General features: G+C 42.6%; 1 protein-coding gene and 1 pseudogene across 11 annotated transcripts in view; one reads left to right on the top strand and one right to left on the bottom strand.

Moving 5' to 3' along the window:
- ERC2 (ELKS/RAB6-interacting/CAST family member 2) overlaps positions 1-18,854 on the top strand; it is a 1,463,345-nt gene that overhangs the window by 191,172 nt on the left and 1,253,319 nt on the right. The window lies entirely within an intron of this gene.
- Positions 15,559-15,731, bottom strand: LOC149458625 (U2 spliceosomal RNA; annotated as a pseudogene).

The following is an 18,854-nucleotide window of genomic DNA, read 5'->3' as shown; positions in this document are numbered from 1 at the left end:
GAGGGACAGGTAAGTGGCTGTTTTTTAAAAGTCAGCAGCTACAGTTTTTGTAGCTGCTGACTTTTATTTTTTGACAGGGTGAGTGGAACTCCGCTTTAAGTTGTTGATGTTTCGGCTGCCAACTTTGATACATGTAAGGCTAGATTTACTATTTGATTTCTTTTTTTTCCCCAAAGGCAGATGATGGAGAAGAAGTAAGTTCAGCTGTCTTAAAGCGGAGTTCCAGCTGAAAAAAAAAAGTCAGCAGCTACAAAAACTGTAGCTGCTGATTTTTAAAATATAGCCACTTACCTGTCCGTCGGTCCACCAGTGTCCTCACCACCGCTGGTTTCACTGGCCGTCTTCTCTCCCTTCATCTTTAGTGTGGGCACCCGGCTGTGACAGCTTGCAGCTTCACAGCCGGGTGCCCACTGAGCATGCACAAGATGCGCTGTGCTTTGTCAATGGTCCCGTAGTCTGATGGGACTTGTCACTTGTCCCAGAAAACTATGGGGAGGGAGGACAACATTTGCTTCCGATTGCCTTGGCGATCACAGCGGAAATGGGAGCGGGTACCTGTCAAATTCGGGTCCCCTGCTCCCTAAAGGTGCCAATTCTTAATGGGGAGCGGGGGACAAAGCATTAAAGCGGAACTTCCCCTTTTGGGTGGAACTCCACTTTAAATACATATAAATGAACTGCCAAATGGTTTGGAACTCTGTTCAGTCAGTTTTGTGATTTTGCAAACCTCTACTATACTACATATCTAAGACGGCCTATTTTCTGATAAAGCAATATAGCATTGTGCGTTACATCTTTAGCTGCAGTTTGCCAACTGCAAATTTCGTTAACATCATCACCTCTGTCCAATAAGCAGTCAGGTGACACACAAACCCATAATAAAGCCAAGCCAGGAAATATTAGTGATCTTCCTAGCAGTACATTTGTATTCAATCACAAGAGTGGAACAGAATTACTAATCCTTTGGCAGGTAAACCAGCTTACATATTTGTATTTCAGCAGGATAACTGGCTGTTTGCCTGCAGTTTGTCTTTAATTCGTCAAACCAGGCCAGTGAAAAGATGGCTGCCTCAATTGCAAAAAGCTGAAAATGTTTGGCTCATCTCATTGATTTATCTAGTGGCTTTAGTGTGTTGCAAGGACTGCTGTAATTAAATTACTAGTTGGCTGGTGGTTTGTTTAGGGTACCCCATCTGAAAAATCGTGATTATTTGCAAAATCACACTGGGAGCTTTCACGGTGCCAACAGAAATATATTTAATAGCATATTGTTTTTATTGTAATTTTACAAATAAAATTAAAATTGTAAATGTTTTATTTCACAAATTAAAATCAGGATTAAAAATGGCATATAAAACAACAGTGTGTGACATGACAATTTTTTAATTTCTTGTTTGCCCCTCTGCCTGCTTCTTTCCTCAATTTCGTTGTTCTTTTCAATGTATTTATGATTACATGTGATTATTTCATATCTTAGTATGTTGTCACGTGGTGACTCAGTGGAATGAGGGTAACCTGCTATACATGTTTTCTGGGTGCTGTATAAGCCATTTCCTCAGGAGGGTATCAGATGTAAATCTATAGACAATCAAACATTACTGTATGAATACATTATAATTTACATTCATTTGTCTATACATCCACATCATTTTAATATACGTATACACAGGGGTGGACTGCCAACTCATGGGGCCCCCAGGCAATAGGGGATCTGTGTCCTCGCCCACACTCAAACCACTCTCAAAAAAGCCTATGAAAGGTACCAGGGGCAGCTCATGGAGCCCCCTACTGACCCCAGGCCCTTGGGCAGTGCTCGAGTGCCCGAATGGTCAGTCCGCCCCTGCGTATACATACATATGTGAACAATGTATTAACGAATGAATGTATATTATGATATAATCATGTTAGATCATCTTATAGATTTACCTCTGATGTCCATTGTTGGAAGCATGTTTTCCTGCACCCAAGAAAAGTATAAAGAAAATTACCCTTATTCCTCTGTGTGAAAACTTACTAAGATATGGAGTAATAATAAGATATGTCACAGATGAATTGAAATAGCTAAATATGACTGAATAGTAGGAAATTGAGGGAAAAAGCAGGTAGCAGGGCAAGCAGGACACTAAAAGGCTTTCATGTCAAACATTGTTTTATATGTAATTTTTTTGCCTGATTTTAAAGCGATTCTAAAGGTTCATTTTTTTTTTAAAATAACAAACATGTTATACTTAATGTGTGCAGTGGTTTTGCACAGAACATCCTGGATCCTCCTCTTCTTGGGTCCCCTGCAGGCTGTCCTGGCCCCTCCCTTCTGTTGGGGGCCCCCACAGCAAGAAACTTGCTATGGGGGCATCTGCTGCTCTGTATGTCCATTCACACAAGGCACTGAGGCTTGGCTCTGCCCCCTCTCTCTCCTCATTGGCTGACTGGCTGTGATTGACAAGCTCCCGCTTGCTGCCAATGAGGAGGCAGAGACCCAGGACAGCCGAGGCTGTCGTGCACATCGATGCATCGCGGTGAGGCTCAGGTAAGTATTGAAGGGGCTTTACAACCACTTTAATTTGTATAATAAAAAGTTTGTGTTTGTAAAATGAAATAAAAATGAGGTGTTATTAAATATAGTTGTGTTGTGTCACCTTGAAAGTCTACACTGTGATTTTGCAAAGGACTCTTGTAATGACAACACAGATTTTTGTTTAGATAAATTTGAATTTGTGTGTCTTGTAGACCACTGGCTTCAAGTCCTACATTAAGGACATTTTGTACACGGTCATACTTAAGTGTACGCTTGTGCAAGGGCCATGTTTGCCCACACAGGGATGCACAGATGTTCCATGCATCCCCATGCAGCAGTCCCTTTCATGTCAACTGGGACACAGCAGCTGCATGGACAAAGTCCTTCATCCATGAGGATTTGGGTCCATAAATGCAGGCAGTGTCAGTTCGGGTCGCACCTGCACCCACAAGGCTCTCAAACTATCAACAGTGGCTGTGACACAGTCATTTTTAGCAGGGGTTCCCTGAAACCAGAAAGGTATTTCAAGGGTTCCTCAATGTTGAAAAGGTTGAGAAAGGCTGCTTTAACTGCTCAGTAAAATCAACATTTTCGGGTTTATTCATAAAATGTTTTTACCCAAGATTAACAAATTTTCTGATTGGATCCAATTTAAAAAAAGTGTGAATTCTGGATAAATGTTGAATGAAAACTTTTATAAATAGATCCCCATAATGTATGTAAACCCTAACCTTGAAATTCTCTTATTTGCCCCCTTAAAGGCATCATGCACATGGATGATTTTTAGCATACCCACATGGAAGAAACATATATTTTAAATATACAGTAAAAATATTCTTCCCAAATATATTGACATATATTTGAAATACTCCAATTTTGTCCATATTCAATATATATATTAGAGTTGGTTCTGGCCAGCTCAGTGGATTGCTTCAAAAAAGGCCTGGGTTGTTTCTTGGATACACAGAATATAACTGGATACTAACGTTTATAGGTAAAGGTGATCCACTGAATGTCCGATTGCCTCTCGGGGGATCAGGAAGCAATTTTTTTCCCTGCAGGAGCAAATTGGATCATGCTTTGCTGGGTTTTTTTGCCTTCCTCTGGATCAACTGTGGGTATAGGATTATAATTTTTTTTTTTCTATGGTTGAACTGGATGGACTTTTGTCTTTTTTCAGCCAGACTAACTATGTAACTATGTAACTTATAGTTAAAATATATTTTTCTTCCATGTGGGTAATTTGGGGCGTATTTCAGCACCTGGGTTAAACAGCTGCTGTGTACCACCACCCATAATCATGAATGGTTTTACATGGATTTGTGCTTCTGCTTGTTTAACCTGTTCTGTCCGGAGGTACACATGTATGCGGCCACTCGGCAGGAGGCCGCATATATGTGACCCTATGTAAACACTTTTCTGTGTTGAAAGTGCATGCTCTGCGTGCTCCCAGCACAGTTACTGGTTTTTACATTTTAATTTTTTTTTATATTATTTATGTTTTTTTTTTTAACATACTATCACCCTAGCAGTACAGTGTCACCATAATTACACTGTACTACTTGTGGCGGGTGATGAAGATTTTTTTTTTCTTTTTTTACACTGATTGCTTTTACACCCATAAAGGCTGTAAAAGCAATAATTTCTCCTTCTCTCTGGCTGCATTCTTGCAGCCATTGAGAAATACTGTGTGAGCTGTGATTAGTCACAGCTTGTCACATGGTACAAGGCTGTTGTGAATAGCCCTGTACCATGTGACCTCTGTGATCATTCACAGATTTCACATGTAGTAAGCAATGATGTAAGGAAGTGACATCTTGCTTACTGCTATTCATGTGATCACCGATTGGCCAATCAGGGATCACATGAATTGGGACCTCACAAAGAGGACACAGCGGGCATCGCACCCAGGGAGCGCACAGGCAGTGAATGCGAAGACCCTTTATAAACGGCAACCTGCTTCGGCAGTGCTCCCGTCTGGCCGTTTATGTACATGGGCTGGATGAGAAGTGGTTAAGGTAGTAATGTTGGTGTAAATGATCTGGTTCCTGGGCAGGCGGCTTCTACTCTCCAGAGGATCTCCACACCCATATGGAAAAAAAATATATTTGAAATATATTTTAAAAATATTCTTCCCAAATATATTGACATATATTTGAAATGCTACAATTTTGGCCGTATTCAATATATTTCAATATATATAATATATATATATATATACTGCATGTTGAAATGCGTTTTTATTACAAAATATATGAAAAAATATTTAAAAAAATACATTTCAGATATACTGTATGTCTTTAAAAATACAAATCTACGTTTTTGGAATGCATTTACAAATATATGTAAAAATAAATGTCAAAATATTTTTTAAATATACTTCAGATTTTTTTAACATATAAAAAAAGTAATTTTAACATATATTTTTACATATACTTATAAATGCATTCCAAAAATGTAGATTTGTATTTTTAACCCCTTCACGCCAGCGCCTCCTGGCCCTTTAAGGGTTCCAGAAGCCGGGAGGCGGGGCGGGATTTAGGGTCATGTGACTGCCGTGACGCGCCGTCATGGCAGTCACATGATTGGGAAAGGTCCCGATCGAAAGAGGAGATCGGGACCTTTCCGTGAGTACCGGACATGTGTGCTGGGAGCGCGCAGGGCGCGCGCTCTCGGCACAGATGTCCTTTTTTAATAGAACGCAAATGTGCGGCCGCTCGGCGCCTAGGCCCAGAAGCCGGGAGGCCGCACATTTGTTTTTTAAAATATTTTTCATATATTTTGTAATATCAACGCATTTCAACATGCAGTATATATATATATATATATATATGTATATTTTGAAATATATTGAATATGGTCAAAATTGTAGCATATCAAGTATATGTCAATATATTTGGGAAGAATATTTTTAAAATATATTTCAAATATATTTTTTCTTCCGTGTGGGCATGGCTTGTACTGTAATGTAAAACAAAAGTTGAAATTGAAGCTCCACACCATTGCTAAGAGGTCCAAATACAACTTTATACTATTAGAGGTCAGGGATACAATCGGGGCGGACTGAGAACTCATGGGACCCCCGAGCAATAGGGGGTCATGGGGCCCCTGTGTCCTTGCCCAAACTCAAAAAAGCCTATGAAAAAGGTACCAGGGGCATCTCATGGGGCCCCCTACTAACCACTGGGCCCTCGGCAGTGCCCGAGTTTCCAAATGGTCAGTCCGCCCCTGAATACAATACAAAAGGTAGCCAACACGTTTTGGGGGTCTAAGTGCCCCCTTCATCAGGGTTTGACTGGCAAAAAAGTGAACAAAGCAGAAGTAAACTGGATCTACAATGGTATTTTTTTCCAGTGAATTGAAAACACAGGCCTAATCAGCAGATTGTTTAGCTGCCAAACAAGCTGTCGATTAGGTCTGCTCTTTCAGTTCCTTCCATGAGGTCAGTTGAAGCTGCTTCTGCATTTGTTGAAAGAGCACTGGGTTTGGAGTGCCCACACAGACACTCCTGCTCAGTAATGCTGAGTCTGGTAAAACACAGGGATGGGGACAGCAAAAAGAGCCGCCACAGGTGGCATGCGCCCCTTGCATGCTCTGGACTGTACCTCTGTGCCTACACTGCTGATGTATGGCTTTATTTCCTTTGTTGGTGGCAAAATTGTGTCTTTTCTTTTTTTAACATTGAGAAACAAGCTTAAATACCACTGTGTTCATTTTATTTATTTAATAAGCTCAAAGTAGCCACTCTCACTTTCGTCTGGTATATTTCCTTTGAACATTGTAACTCCTGACGCCAGCTCACTGCCCCTAAACCATCTTGTTAAGGAAACGTACAAAATAAAAATTTAATTTATGTGCCTTCTCCATCCGTACATGTTCCTTTCCATTTCTTTGATCGCTGTGTATTTAGATATGCCTGACTTGCCTGAGATGCTCAATTGAGTTCTGGCGACTTTATTCATGACTGTGTATTGTGCTCAGAATTGTTATTAAATTGTTTTTTTTTGTTTTTTTTTTAATCATCCATCGTTCTTTTTGCCTGCCTTTGACAAGTGTTCATAAAGTTTCTTTTGTTTCGTTAACACATTTTGTGCGCCCATTTCACTGGGTTTGCATCTTTAAAGTGGAATTATGATCTCGGCAAGCCCTCTAAATTTTAAAAGCCGCCATAATTGCTGGGCCCTGGAGTATCGTAATTAAGTTAATGAAAGCTATGCAGACATGCTTTTTCGATACCCCATTGTGCTCTATCCGGGGTAATTGGCTAGTTCATGTTTACTGTACTTTTTAAAGAATTATAGAATTTGGTATAATGAGGTGGAAATAAATTAAAAGCAAAAGTATGTATGTCTAAGAGCTTTTTTTTTATTTTTATAAATGCTGCATTATACATAATGTTTTCTTCGATCCTATCCTGTAGCAGACTCTATTGATCTTCTTCAGGGAGAATAATTGACATTTTTGACATTTTAAATTCATTTTTGCAACGGCTGCATCAAGGCTTTTAAATACAGAACCATTCATAAATGTCCCTGTATTGATTCAGTGAGTAAGTGCATAGTATGAGCATCATAGTATGTCTTCCTACTACTCTACAATAGGCTGGACAGCAATAATTCATATAGTACTGTCAAATATATTGACAATGTACTGATCTGAGATTCATTACATGAAAAAAAGGGACACTGTGTGTACTTGGACAAAGCTTTACAAGGGGAAGTCATTGCCAGTTTCTATTCAGAGGGGATAGTGACTACCTCGTGTGGCTTACTGAGAAGAAGTCATATGACTGTCATTTACCTGTTTATCCTCAACTGTCATTTTTCTGATTTTCTAGTTATTGATTTTTTAGTGCATGATGCATTCTTCCACAGTACACTTCTCTCTCCCACAGATTTTTGTCCAAATTTGCTTGGACTGACAAAGCCTACTTCTGTAGCCAGAGAGAAATGAGATGAACAAAGTGTTTGGAAAGAAGCCAAGCTTTGCCATTGTCCCTGCTTGTTGAGTCTAAGGCCGGCCATAGATGATGTGATTTTCTTTCCTGCAACTATGGGTTGCAGGAAAGAAAATCTCTCGATTCCGCCATCAACACAGTCTCTGTTGATCGAGGAATCCTTCCCATGGAGCTATTGTGTTCTTCCTGTGGTGGGGAGGGTGGACCAGCCAAGAGAACACAATGATTATTGCTAGCAGCTGTAAGTGTAGGCAGTAATCACATGCTAAAAACCCAACATGCTGGTTGTATTCAAGTCAATCGATGGATCGATTGGGTACAATCAGCTTGCCCATACATGGATCAAATCTCAGCCGACCCCTGCATCTTCAGTGTGTTCATGCAACTTGGTATTCAGTGGACTTCTTAATCATGGGGAGCTACTTGGGACACAGTCAAAGTCAAGTGGACCAATGCAAGCCAGACCTTGCTGGTGCATATTTAAAACACTATACATTGCTCCAGGTTGGTGTACTTCTCTCTAACCCAAAAAACACAGGTGTAGGTCCGGCTCATACTGCAGAATATGGACAATTAACAGGTAGGTGGATCACCATACATTGTTGTTACTAAGATCCTATGTTTATTGCAAACTGGCAGTGCTATACAAGTACCTGAAATAAATAATAAATAAAAAAATTAAAAAAAAGTCCAAATAGCATGACACACAGCAAGTGTTGACGCGTTTCACACCAACGGGCGCGTAACCTTAACCCTATTGTGTTATAATTAAGCGCCTGTTGGTGTGAAACGCATTGACACTTGCTCTTGCTGTGTCTCATGCTATTTGGACTTTGCTGATTTTTTCAATAGACTTCTGGATCTTAGTAAGAACAGTGATCCTCCTGTTAATTGTCCTTGCTGGTGCATACTTATGGCAGTTTTTTCTTCTGTTTTCTTTGATTTCTGGTTCTCACTTTGAGTCTTTCTGCTGTTTGGCTCTTGATTTCCCTCCTCTGTCCTATGCCCTTAAACACCTAGTCCATCTAGAGAAGAGTGACCAAGCATGCCTATGTGTCTTTGGGCAACAGTTGGCATCCTGATTGGCCAGACTAACTTTTTGAATGGAAACTTTTTCCATCCTAAAGTTGCTCTTCATAGACGTGCACGAATGAGACCTCTGTGATCATCCTATCTTGTCTTTACCTCACTTGTTTTTCTGCTGCCTGACCTTGCTCTAATCCTCGATTGCATGTTTCCACCTTGCTTTGGTTTTGCCATTCATCTCTGGTTACCAAGGACAGCAACTGCAGCTATATTTCCAACTATACCTATGCCTCATCTATTGGTACCATCCAAAACCAACTCATTCTGTTCAATTACCGACTACTCTTTGACAGCAATCTGCCTCCGTTTTTCTGCCTTTACAATCTGTAGATTGTTGGTCTAGACTGAACATGTGGGGTTATTGCCTCATGTCTTGTTTTCTATGATTTGCCACATACTGTATGGTCCTTAGCACCAGTGTATGTATAGTTATAGCATACTAGGTAGGTGGCTGCTAAAGGTTATACATCCTAAGCAAATGGCCGTACTCTTTATATATGAGTATAAATCCAATTCTACATTCTACTGTGTTGAAAAGACTGTGAAAGATTAACTCTGACATCCCTTTAGATGAGTATACTCAGGGCTTTTGTTTCTCAGACAATAGGTGCAGGAACTGCCCCCCCTTCTGAGACACCCCTTGTCTCTGCCCCCTACCCACCTTCGAACACCATCCCTTGGTTCCACCTCCCAGTACCACCCCTTTCAGAGAATACAGAACTGGGTATCCTTTTATGTAATTTGCATGGAATTTGTTAATGATAACAAGAAAAACCGTGAAATAGATCCCCTACAGCTAGCAACATTAGACCCCCAGCAACAGTAGATCCTCAGCAACAACAAATCACCCTGACAATAATAACCCCTGGCAGCAACAACAGCTCTTCCGGCAGCTAGCTATCCAGCATCAATTAAACCAGCCAGCAACAATAGACCCCCTCCCTCAACAGGAGATTCTTCCCAACAACAAATTACCCCCCCGCCTAGCAAAAATAGATTCCCCACCAGCAACATTAGACCTCCATACAAAAATAGAGCCCCTCCACAACAATAGATCCATCAGCAGCCAGCATCAATAGACCCCTCAGCACACCCCAGCACACCTTGCCATTACATACATGCAGTGCTGGAGGTGCCGAAACTGTATCATTCAGGGTCAGCATCTGTTGCCTCGACTGAGATGCTGGCTAGACATAATGTAATCAAGTAAATACTGGTGTCTATGCAGTTCCTGAGTGGGTTCACAAATGTCTAACACAAATCAGCCTCTGCTACTTCAGCCAGTGTCAGGACAAGGTCATCCAGCATCCAGGGCAAAGAAACCAAACTGCACCCCCCTCCCTCCTTCATTATGTTTGAGCTTCGGGGAGCATCATGCAGGGTCAGCATCTATTGCCTCGACTGAGATGCTGGCTAGACATAACATAATCAAGTAAATACTGGTGTCTATGCAGTTCCTGAGTGGGTTCACAAATGTCTAACACAAATCAGCCTCTGCTACTGCAGCCAGTGTCAGGACAAGGTCATCCAGCATCCAGGGCAAAGAAACCAAACTGCACCCCCCCCTTCATATTATGTTTATGTTTGAGCTTCCAGCAGCATTCATCCACTTGTCAAACTGCCTTGTATCAGAATGAGCTCACTGGCGCCCCCATCCATACAGTAAACCACTGCACCCAGGGCAGCTACCCTTCCTGCCCACCCTGTGTCCTGGCTACAGCAACTTACAGTATCTTGTGACTTGCTGCAAAGTTACAGTGTTGTAGTCTGATCACTGGAGAGATGCGACTTGAGAAATGTTTCCTTCTGTCTGAAGCAGAATGATGAAATTAGCTGAGCCTATGCAAAGCCAGTAGACATGAGCTTGAAGCCTGCTTGTGATGACGATGATAAAAGGCAGAACTTTCTTGGAAAATGCTTGAAAAGTTGCTGTATATTTGTCTAATTTTATGGAACTAGAGATTAAAATTCATATCACCCTTTAAAATACTCTAATAAAATTGTAATTGAAAAAGGCAGTACTTTCCCCATTAGACGGTATTATTTCTGATACAATGACAGGCACACTTTAAAGTTTTAGCGCAGCTTTCTGTTAAGGTGTAATATCCTTCGGATATTTTCATAATTGTCAAAACATGACGGTTATCCTATATGGTGCTTTTACTCAAATCACTTAATGACGTGACCCGTGAAGTCTTAGCGCCCTCATACCCTCATCTATCAAGGCAACAAGATTCCACATGCTGCCTGTCACTTTGCATCAGCGTAATGACAGACATAGCAGTTAGGGCGTCCTTAGATCTGCCCTGTTCAATGTCAAACTTATCTGAATGAAATGCAATCGTATATGCGGTAAATCTGTTTATAAAACCCAGCATTCCCTTTGCTACTCTTATGTCACATTGTGACAGTCATGTTTTGACAAATGATCCACATACTTGGCTATGTTGTTTGCATGAGGCTTGAGCTTAATCCCTTAGCAGTTTCTGATTTTGTTTCCTACACCACAGAATTTAAATTCACATGGCAAAGCCATGCCTGAGGTTAAAGGTCATATATATAACTCATGTATAAGTTACCTTTAGGCCTGTTTGTATTGAAGTTGAACTCCAGGCATACAGCTAAATGCATAGCTGAAATACATATATGGGAGCTACATTACCTGCCAGAAAATGTAGTATTTTTCTCTAGCCTGATATTTACGCAACTCTGTGAGACACCACTGCCAGGCTGGAGACCTGACTTTTCTCTACTGCAGATAAGCAACACAGCTTGCTCACCTCCCTATCCCCAGCCTGTGACTGGACAGTAAAGGAGCAGCAGCAGACTTACAAGCTCCTCCCACTGCTCTCCTGCTTGGTAAACTGGGCACAGAATTGGACGATTCCCCAGGACTTTTCCAGTCCAGGCTGATCCTCTCATAGTCTCGGCCTTGCACGTTTGCAGACCTCCCCCTGGAATTGCATGGAGCCAGATGGTTCCATGGGACTTTTCAAAAGTCCAGTCCGACCCCTTCGGACCCTCAGCCAGCCACTTTCTTGGACCTTACCGTGTTCCCAATTTTCTTCCATCTGGTAAGCTTGGAATGGAGATGGCCATTCCCCTAGGAGTTTTTCGAAGTCCAAGCCAACTCTCTCAGAGCCCCAGCCAGGCACTTTCGCAGTAGAAGTCCAATGGCTACATGATTTGAGGTGGCAACGTCTCTTTTTCAAGCAGTTTGAAAAAGAGGCTGTGCCACTGTGAAACATGTAGCCACACCTCCTTACACACCCCTGGTGTCTGACAGGATTCCCACACTGTTAGAATCTGATAGCTTGTCTCCTTTGGACTCCTATTGCCTGTGGATCAATGCTGCCCTTTCCTCTCTATCCACCACACTATTGGATTCACCCTGTGGGATCTGTGACCAAGATGCTGTATGGCATGGTGTTATGACAAGTATAATAAAGTAATAAAACAATATAGTGCTCAAATCACTAGTAGCGCTGTGAAAAACATATATAAAAATTAACAAAAAAGATTCAAATGTGAAAAAAAATAAAGTCCACTGTGCTTAAAGTGAAAAATTAGTAACTTTAATAAAATAATTTTCTAAATGCAAAGTCCACTCCTGTGTTTTCTTTTCACTTTAAACATATATCACCAATGGTGCCTTCAGTGACTACCACCAATCACCCCAATTCAGTGTAACTTACCAGATCACATTGCCTCTCATATCTCAGATAGGCAAAAGCGCTTTAAAACAGCATCCAGACCAGTTTTGCTTGTCAACCAACACCTCTCCTTCTGAACTCCACTTTCAGTGTGATAATTGCCAATTCTGAAGTTCAAAGACAAATGCCAATCGAGCTCTATGGTGCCAGGCAGTGAGCACAGGGCCCACTAGAGGACATCGGGCCCTCAGGCCACCCTCATGCAGTCTATTTCTGATTATTTGTTCAGAGATATTCGCACCAGTGGCCTGCTGGAGATCATTGTGTAGGGCTCTGGCAGTGTTCATCCTGTTCCTCTTTGCACAAAGGAGCAGATGCCGATCCTGCTGATGGGTTAAGGAACTTCTACGGCCCTGTCCAGCTCTTCTAGAGTAACTGCCTGTCTCCTGGAATCTCCTCCATGCCCTTGAGACTGTGCTGAGAGACACAGCAAACCGTCTGGCAATGGCATGTATTAATGTGCCATCCTGGAGGAGTTGGACTGCCTGTGCAACCTCTGTAGGGTCCAGGTATCGCCTCATGCTTCCAGTAGTGACACTGACCCTCGCCAAATGCAAAACTAGTGAAAAACAGTCAGAAAATATGAGTAGGGGAAAAAATGTCAGTGGCCTCCACTTGTAAAACCATTCCTGATTTGGGGGTCGTCTCATTGTTGCTCATCTAGTGCACCTGTTGTTAATTTCATTAATACCAAAGCAGCTGAAATTGATTAACATTCCCCTCCGCTACTTAACTAACCAGATCAATATCCCAGGAGTTTAATTGACTGGATGCTATACTCTGATTAAAAAGTGCTCCTTTAATTTTTTGAGCAGTGTATGTTTTCTCCTTGAATGAATGATTCACAAACACCACTGAAGACATCCAATTGATTAATTGGACATTTCTAGCCAATGTACTGGAATTTCACCAATGTCCTTGTTTAGTGTAATAACAATAAAAAATGAAAACAATAAATGGCTGGTCGAGACCAAGAATGATGAGGAAGAACAGCCAAATCATTTGGTTTTGGAATTTCAGCAGATATTTTTGTGGTTATTACTCATGCAACCACCAGATTCTTGAAGGCCTCCGTTAATGTGTTTATGAGACTGGGCTCTCATACTGATGAGCAGTCATTTAATTGGGAAACGCTACGGAAACTTGAGGTTTGACACCTGCTGCTTAGAGCAACATATGATGAGATACATATGGTTAAAAGTTATTGGCTCTTATTTCAAATTAATCTGTCACAAATGAAGCAAGGTCGCTGTAGAGTTGTTTCAGATAGTTAGGAAATCACTTTTACTTTTCATTTTAAAGTTGGCCTCAAGGCTAACAGCTATATACTCCACTCAAATACATATATGCGAGTTGTGTTATCTGCCAAAAATATTGGTTTCTGTGTTCATCCAGCCCTTAGATTTACACAGCCCTGCCAGATAGAATAATATGTGACCTGACTTTTTTTCTGTTGCATTTATGTAATACATCTTGCTCACCTTCTCATCCCCAGCCTGTACTTGAGTTTAAACCAGGAGTGTCAAACCAAATTAAACAGGAGTCCAAAACTATTTTAAATAATTGACAAGCCAACCAACATGTTAAAAAAATCAGAGCTCAGTAATGTTTGCAAATGTTTGAATGGATTTAAGGAATTTGGTCTTGCACTCCTTATTGTAGTTTAATCCCTGAGTGGTGTTCCTGGGTACCCATTGGAGGGTAGCCCTGGTTGCATGTGAGCCGGTGGCCATGTGCAGTCTGCTCCTCCACTGTAGGTGGTGCCCGACCAGAGCGGCATCACAGCCTGGAGAGGAAGTCGAAGAGAAGCTTGGTTTCTCTATGGTTTCCTTATTCCTGAAAACAGAGTTCCGATCTAGATGACCTTTGGTGGCCATCTTGGGTCAGCGGAGTTTTTTTAAGTTCCTACTCTCCAGGTTTTGGCATGCAGTTGCATGTGTGTACTGTAGGGACTGATTTTTTTTTTTATATCTACGGAGGTGCGAAAAACAAAAACCCGTAAGTGAACAAAAAACGTGCAAGTGCAAAACACAAGCACAAAAAAGTGCACATATGGGGTGTGCTCTAGTCCAGCCCCCGAAGGGGTAGGACCTCTACTCTGATTACCCGTTGCTCAAGGCTTCTGACTGTCAAGGTCCTACCTTTTCCCAGAGGTTATGCTGCTCCATGTGCTGGCATCCATCTTGGGTTTCTGCAAAGCATGGTGGGAGCCTTTTATGCTTTCAGGCCTCTGCGGTCCATCCCCCAGAGGGGTGTGGTTGAGCACATTTAAGCCTGTTGTCTGTACTTGCTCTTTGCATTCGTGTCCTGTTTGATAGTGTTGTTGCAAGCTCTTATTCTACTCTCGTGGCTCTCCTGGAAACTGACTCGGCTTTGTCTAGACTATTCTCAGCCTTATCCCTTTATCTGACCTCCCGTTGCTGAACCCGGCTTGTGACCCGTGTATTCTTGTCTACCGTTCTGTACTGGCTGTCCCGCTGTTATCGACCCGGCCTGTCCGACTACGCTATCGTTCTTATCTGGTTCCTACCAGCTATACGCCATTGGCGGCAGCCATTACCGCAGCTGGGGTTTCTCGGGGGCTGCGACCTGGTCCCTGGCTGCGTCAAGTCCATCTCCACCATCAGGGGCCCTGGTGAGGGACAGCCTGGGGCTTAGACTCTGCGCCCTGAGGGACTCCAGCATGTGGGTGGTGGTTGTCGTCAGTCGGTGTGTGACCTTGCCATTAGGCCTGCCTGTCCATTCCACAGCTCCTGCCCTGACAGAGTCAAAGGTTTCCACAGGGTCCACCCAGCCAAAAGGCCTGGTGGACCTCTTTCCTTGTGGCTAGCCAAAGTCGACCACCAAGTACTAGGTCAGGGAGCTCTCCCGAAGACAGACCCCCCAGGAACAGGGGAGGAAGGAACCTAATGGCCAGGCATCCTCCCCCTAGACTTCAGGGCAGGCCCGAGGACCCACACCCTCCATCCTAAAAAAAACACACACAAGTGAAAGGTGACAAAAGGCCCTGAAGCTCCTAGCAAAAAAAATTGCCCTGTATTTAAAAAGGCCTAGCCCTAAAAGGCACAGTGCAGAAAAAGTGTTTAGAACAGAGACCATGTACAATTTTCACACTTGGGATCCCACCCCCATGTTCTTCTAAAATCACCCCTGAGGCGACCACTCTCAGGGGGCACTGCTCTGCAGGCTCTCTGCCTCCCTGGCCCCTGGCCAGACAAGGTAGATCCATTCGAATCAGGAGGAACTGGGCTACTCCAGTTTTCCCAGGGGAATTATTTCAACAGTCTGTGGGGTTTCTCTTCCAGCCGGTACTAACCTTTAGAGCCCCCATCATACCAGCAGGGGTACTATACAGCCAGCCATCCTCACCTAAAGGCAAGAATGACGGCGGTGCACCCCTACTGGGCACTGATAAGAACAGATACTACATTTGATCTTAGCCTAAAGGCCGAGAAGCTGCAGGGAGAGGTTCCAGATGAGGAAGGAAAGCGTTGGGTTCGCAGCTACTCTGGACTTCTTCCCACTTGGGCATGAGGCGACCAGGCTGCATTCTGTCCCTCCTAACTGGTGCTGTCAGTTCGGCTGAAACCTGCTCCTCTATGGGTTGTTGGAATTCCTGAGTTTTCCAGGTTTGGCTGGGTTTGTTGTGAGCTAGCCTTGCTTTACGTTAATACAAGTTCTTTACATTGCACCCGGACTGTGTGTGTTATTGCCACCGCACCACACTGCACCCACGTACAAGCTGCCTAACCAGAGCCAGAGAGTTTTTTGAATGATTGCCATCCCTACCTTTATCAAAACCTTTTCCACAAAACCTGTATACAATATTAATCTTCCTGTAAGTGACCAACGTGAGTCCAAAGTGTCCACAACAAATATAGTCCAAAATGTCCACAACAATTATTATTCAATCTTCCAAATATCGTGGGAAAATCCAGGATACCTCAAAAATAAATAAAGAAACTGCATATAGTGCATTACCCTTAATCAAAAATATTTTAATTTTATGCAAACCACTCGTGAAAAAAAAAAAAATGTTTTAAATTATATATATACACATATACAGTGGGGCAAAAAAGTATTTAGTCAGCCACCAATTGTGCAAGTTCTCCCACTTAAAAAGATGAGAGAGGCCTGTAATTGGCATCATAGGTAGACCTCAACTATGAGAGACAAAAAGAGAAAAAAAATCCAGACAATCACATTGGCTGATTTGGAAAGAATTTATTTGCAAATTATGGTTGAAAATAAGTATTTGGTCAATATCAAAAGTTCATCTCAATACTTTGTTATATATCCTTTGTTGGCAAAGACAGAGGTCAAACGTTCCCTGTAAGTCTTCACAAGGTTGGCACACACTGTTGCTGGTATGTTGGCCCATTCCTCCATGCAGATCTCCTCTAGAGCAGTGATGTTTTGGGGCTGTCGCTGGGCAACATGGACTTTCAACTCCCTCCAAAGGTTTTCTATGGGGTTGAGATCTGGAGACTGGCTAGGCCACTCCAGGACCTTGAAATGCTTCTTACGAAGCCACTCCTTCACTGTGAAGGTCTTTCTTTCACACCAAACTTATTTGGTGCCTGGCTTTGTGCACAGCAGCACAGTCATGTTGGAACAGAAAAGCGCATTCCCCATACTGGTGCCACAACGTTAGAAACCCACAATTGTCCAAAATGTCTTTGATTGCCATAGCATTAACAGTATCCTTCACTGGAAACAGCTGAGCTCAATAATTTGGCTGGGTGTCCATACACATTAAAGGGTGTATTTAAAAAAATGCTGTGCAAATGCCTGAGCGTTTGCATAGTTCTCACAAACAATTGGTGTAATTTGTCTAATATGTGTATATCCTATGATCATCAGCTCCATCTAGTAACCATAGTGCTCTGTCTTCCTGATTGTGGCATTTCATGGAGCTGACAATCATAGGAAATACACGTATTTGGCAAATTTTGGAGATTATTCGTGATAGCTTTGAGAATGTTCACACACCCTACCCGCGCCAATCACCGGGCCCCGGCTGGTAATTACTCGCCAGAGTCCGGTGATTTCCGAGGATCTCCAAAGGAGAGGAGGACTTTTTTGTTTACTAACAGTCCTCCTCCCTACCAACTTGGGCACACTGCTGTGGATGGCTGTGCACAGCACAGCCATCCACAGCAGTGATTACAGTGAATCACACACATCTCGCCCCCTAGTAAAACACTCCAAGCACACAGTGAACCCTTTGATCGCCCCGAATGTTAACCCCTTCCTGCCCAGTGCCATTAGTACAGTGTCAGTGCTTTTATTTAGCACTGATCACTGTATCATTGGTGTCGCTGGAGATGTTGGTGACACCAAGTCAGTTTCCCCCCCACTGTCAGAATGTCTGCCGCAGCCCCGCTGATCACTGATCGCCGCCATTACTAGTAAAAATAAAAAATCCCATTATATATACCGCCATTTGTAAACTCTATAACTTTCACGCAAACCAATTAATTTACACGTATTGGGAATTTGTTTTAGCAGAGACATGTAGCAGAATACATTTTGGCCTAAATTTATGATGAAATTAGATTTTTTAAATTTTTTTACTGGACATGTTTAATAGCAAAAAGCCAAAAATATATATATATTTTTTTCAAAATTGTCGGTCTTTTTTTTTCATAGCACAAAAAATAAAATACGCACAGGCGATCAAATACCAGCAGAAGAAAGCTCAATTCGTGGGGAAAAAAGGACGTAAATTTGGGTGCAGCACTGCATGACTGTGCAATTGTCAGTTAAAGTAACGCAGCACCGTAACGCAAAAAATGGCCTGGGCAGGAAGGGGGGGAAATCCTCAGGAAGGAAAGTGGTTAAGGAGCTTACAGTGTAAGGTCCCTATCTCACAAACATACTAGGGGCAATTTGAAAAGAAATTAGTGAACCTACCAACATATCTATGGAGCATGGGAGGAAGCCGGAGTACCCTAAGGGAACCTAAGTAAGCACAGGGAGAGCATGCACACTCCATGTTAATAATGCCCTGACTAGTATTCAAGTTGAGGACCCTAGCAAGGAAGATGTTCTAACCAGGGGTGGACTGACCATTTGGAAACTCGGGCACTGCCCGAGAGCCCGGGATCAGTAGGGAGTCCCATGAGATGCCCCTGGTACCTTTTTCATAGGCTTTTTTGAGTTTGGGCAAGGACACAGGGGCCCCATGGTCCCCTATTATCCGGGGGCCCCATGAGTTGTCAGTCCTCCCCTGGTTAAAGTAGACGTGCACTTTTAGCACTTTACCTTTTATCTTCCCTTACCTAAATCTGTACGGGCCAATAGGAATACTGGCTATATTTACCCCCCTAAAAAAGAAAAAGAATTCCCTTGGCAGATAATTCTATCTAATTAAAGCCCAACTCCTGGTACCTTAATTTTTACATCCTTCATCCCTTCCAGGTAATTTTACATCTGCCACTGTTTGTATAATCTGCTGTAAGCTGTGATCAGCTGTCTCAGGCAGGTAGAGCAGAAACCGTACTTCCAGCTCACTATTGCGGTGGAACGTTGCCTATAACAAACGTCCGTTCCGGGGTTGTGCTTCCGCCTCTCCTTGTTT

Source organism: Staurois parvus, unplaced genomic scaffold (assembly GCF_062004578.1).
Source record: "Staurois parvus isolate SC_StPar_1 unplaced genomic scaffold, SC_StPar_1.0 ptg000282l, whole genome shotgun sequence".
Taxonomy (NCBI): domain Eukaryota; kingdom Metazoa; phylum Chordata; class Amphibia; order Anura; family Ranidae; genus Staurois; species Staurois parvus.
The sequence above is the reverse complement of the archived record's forward strand: the minus strand, read 5'-3'. Positions and strand labels throughout refer to the sequence as shown.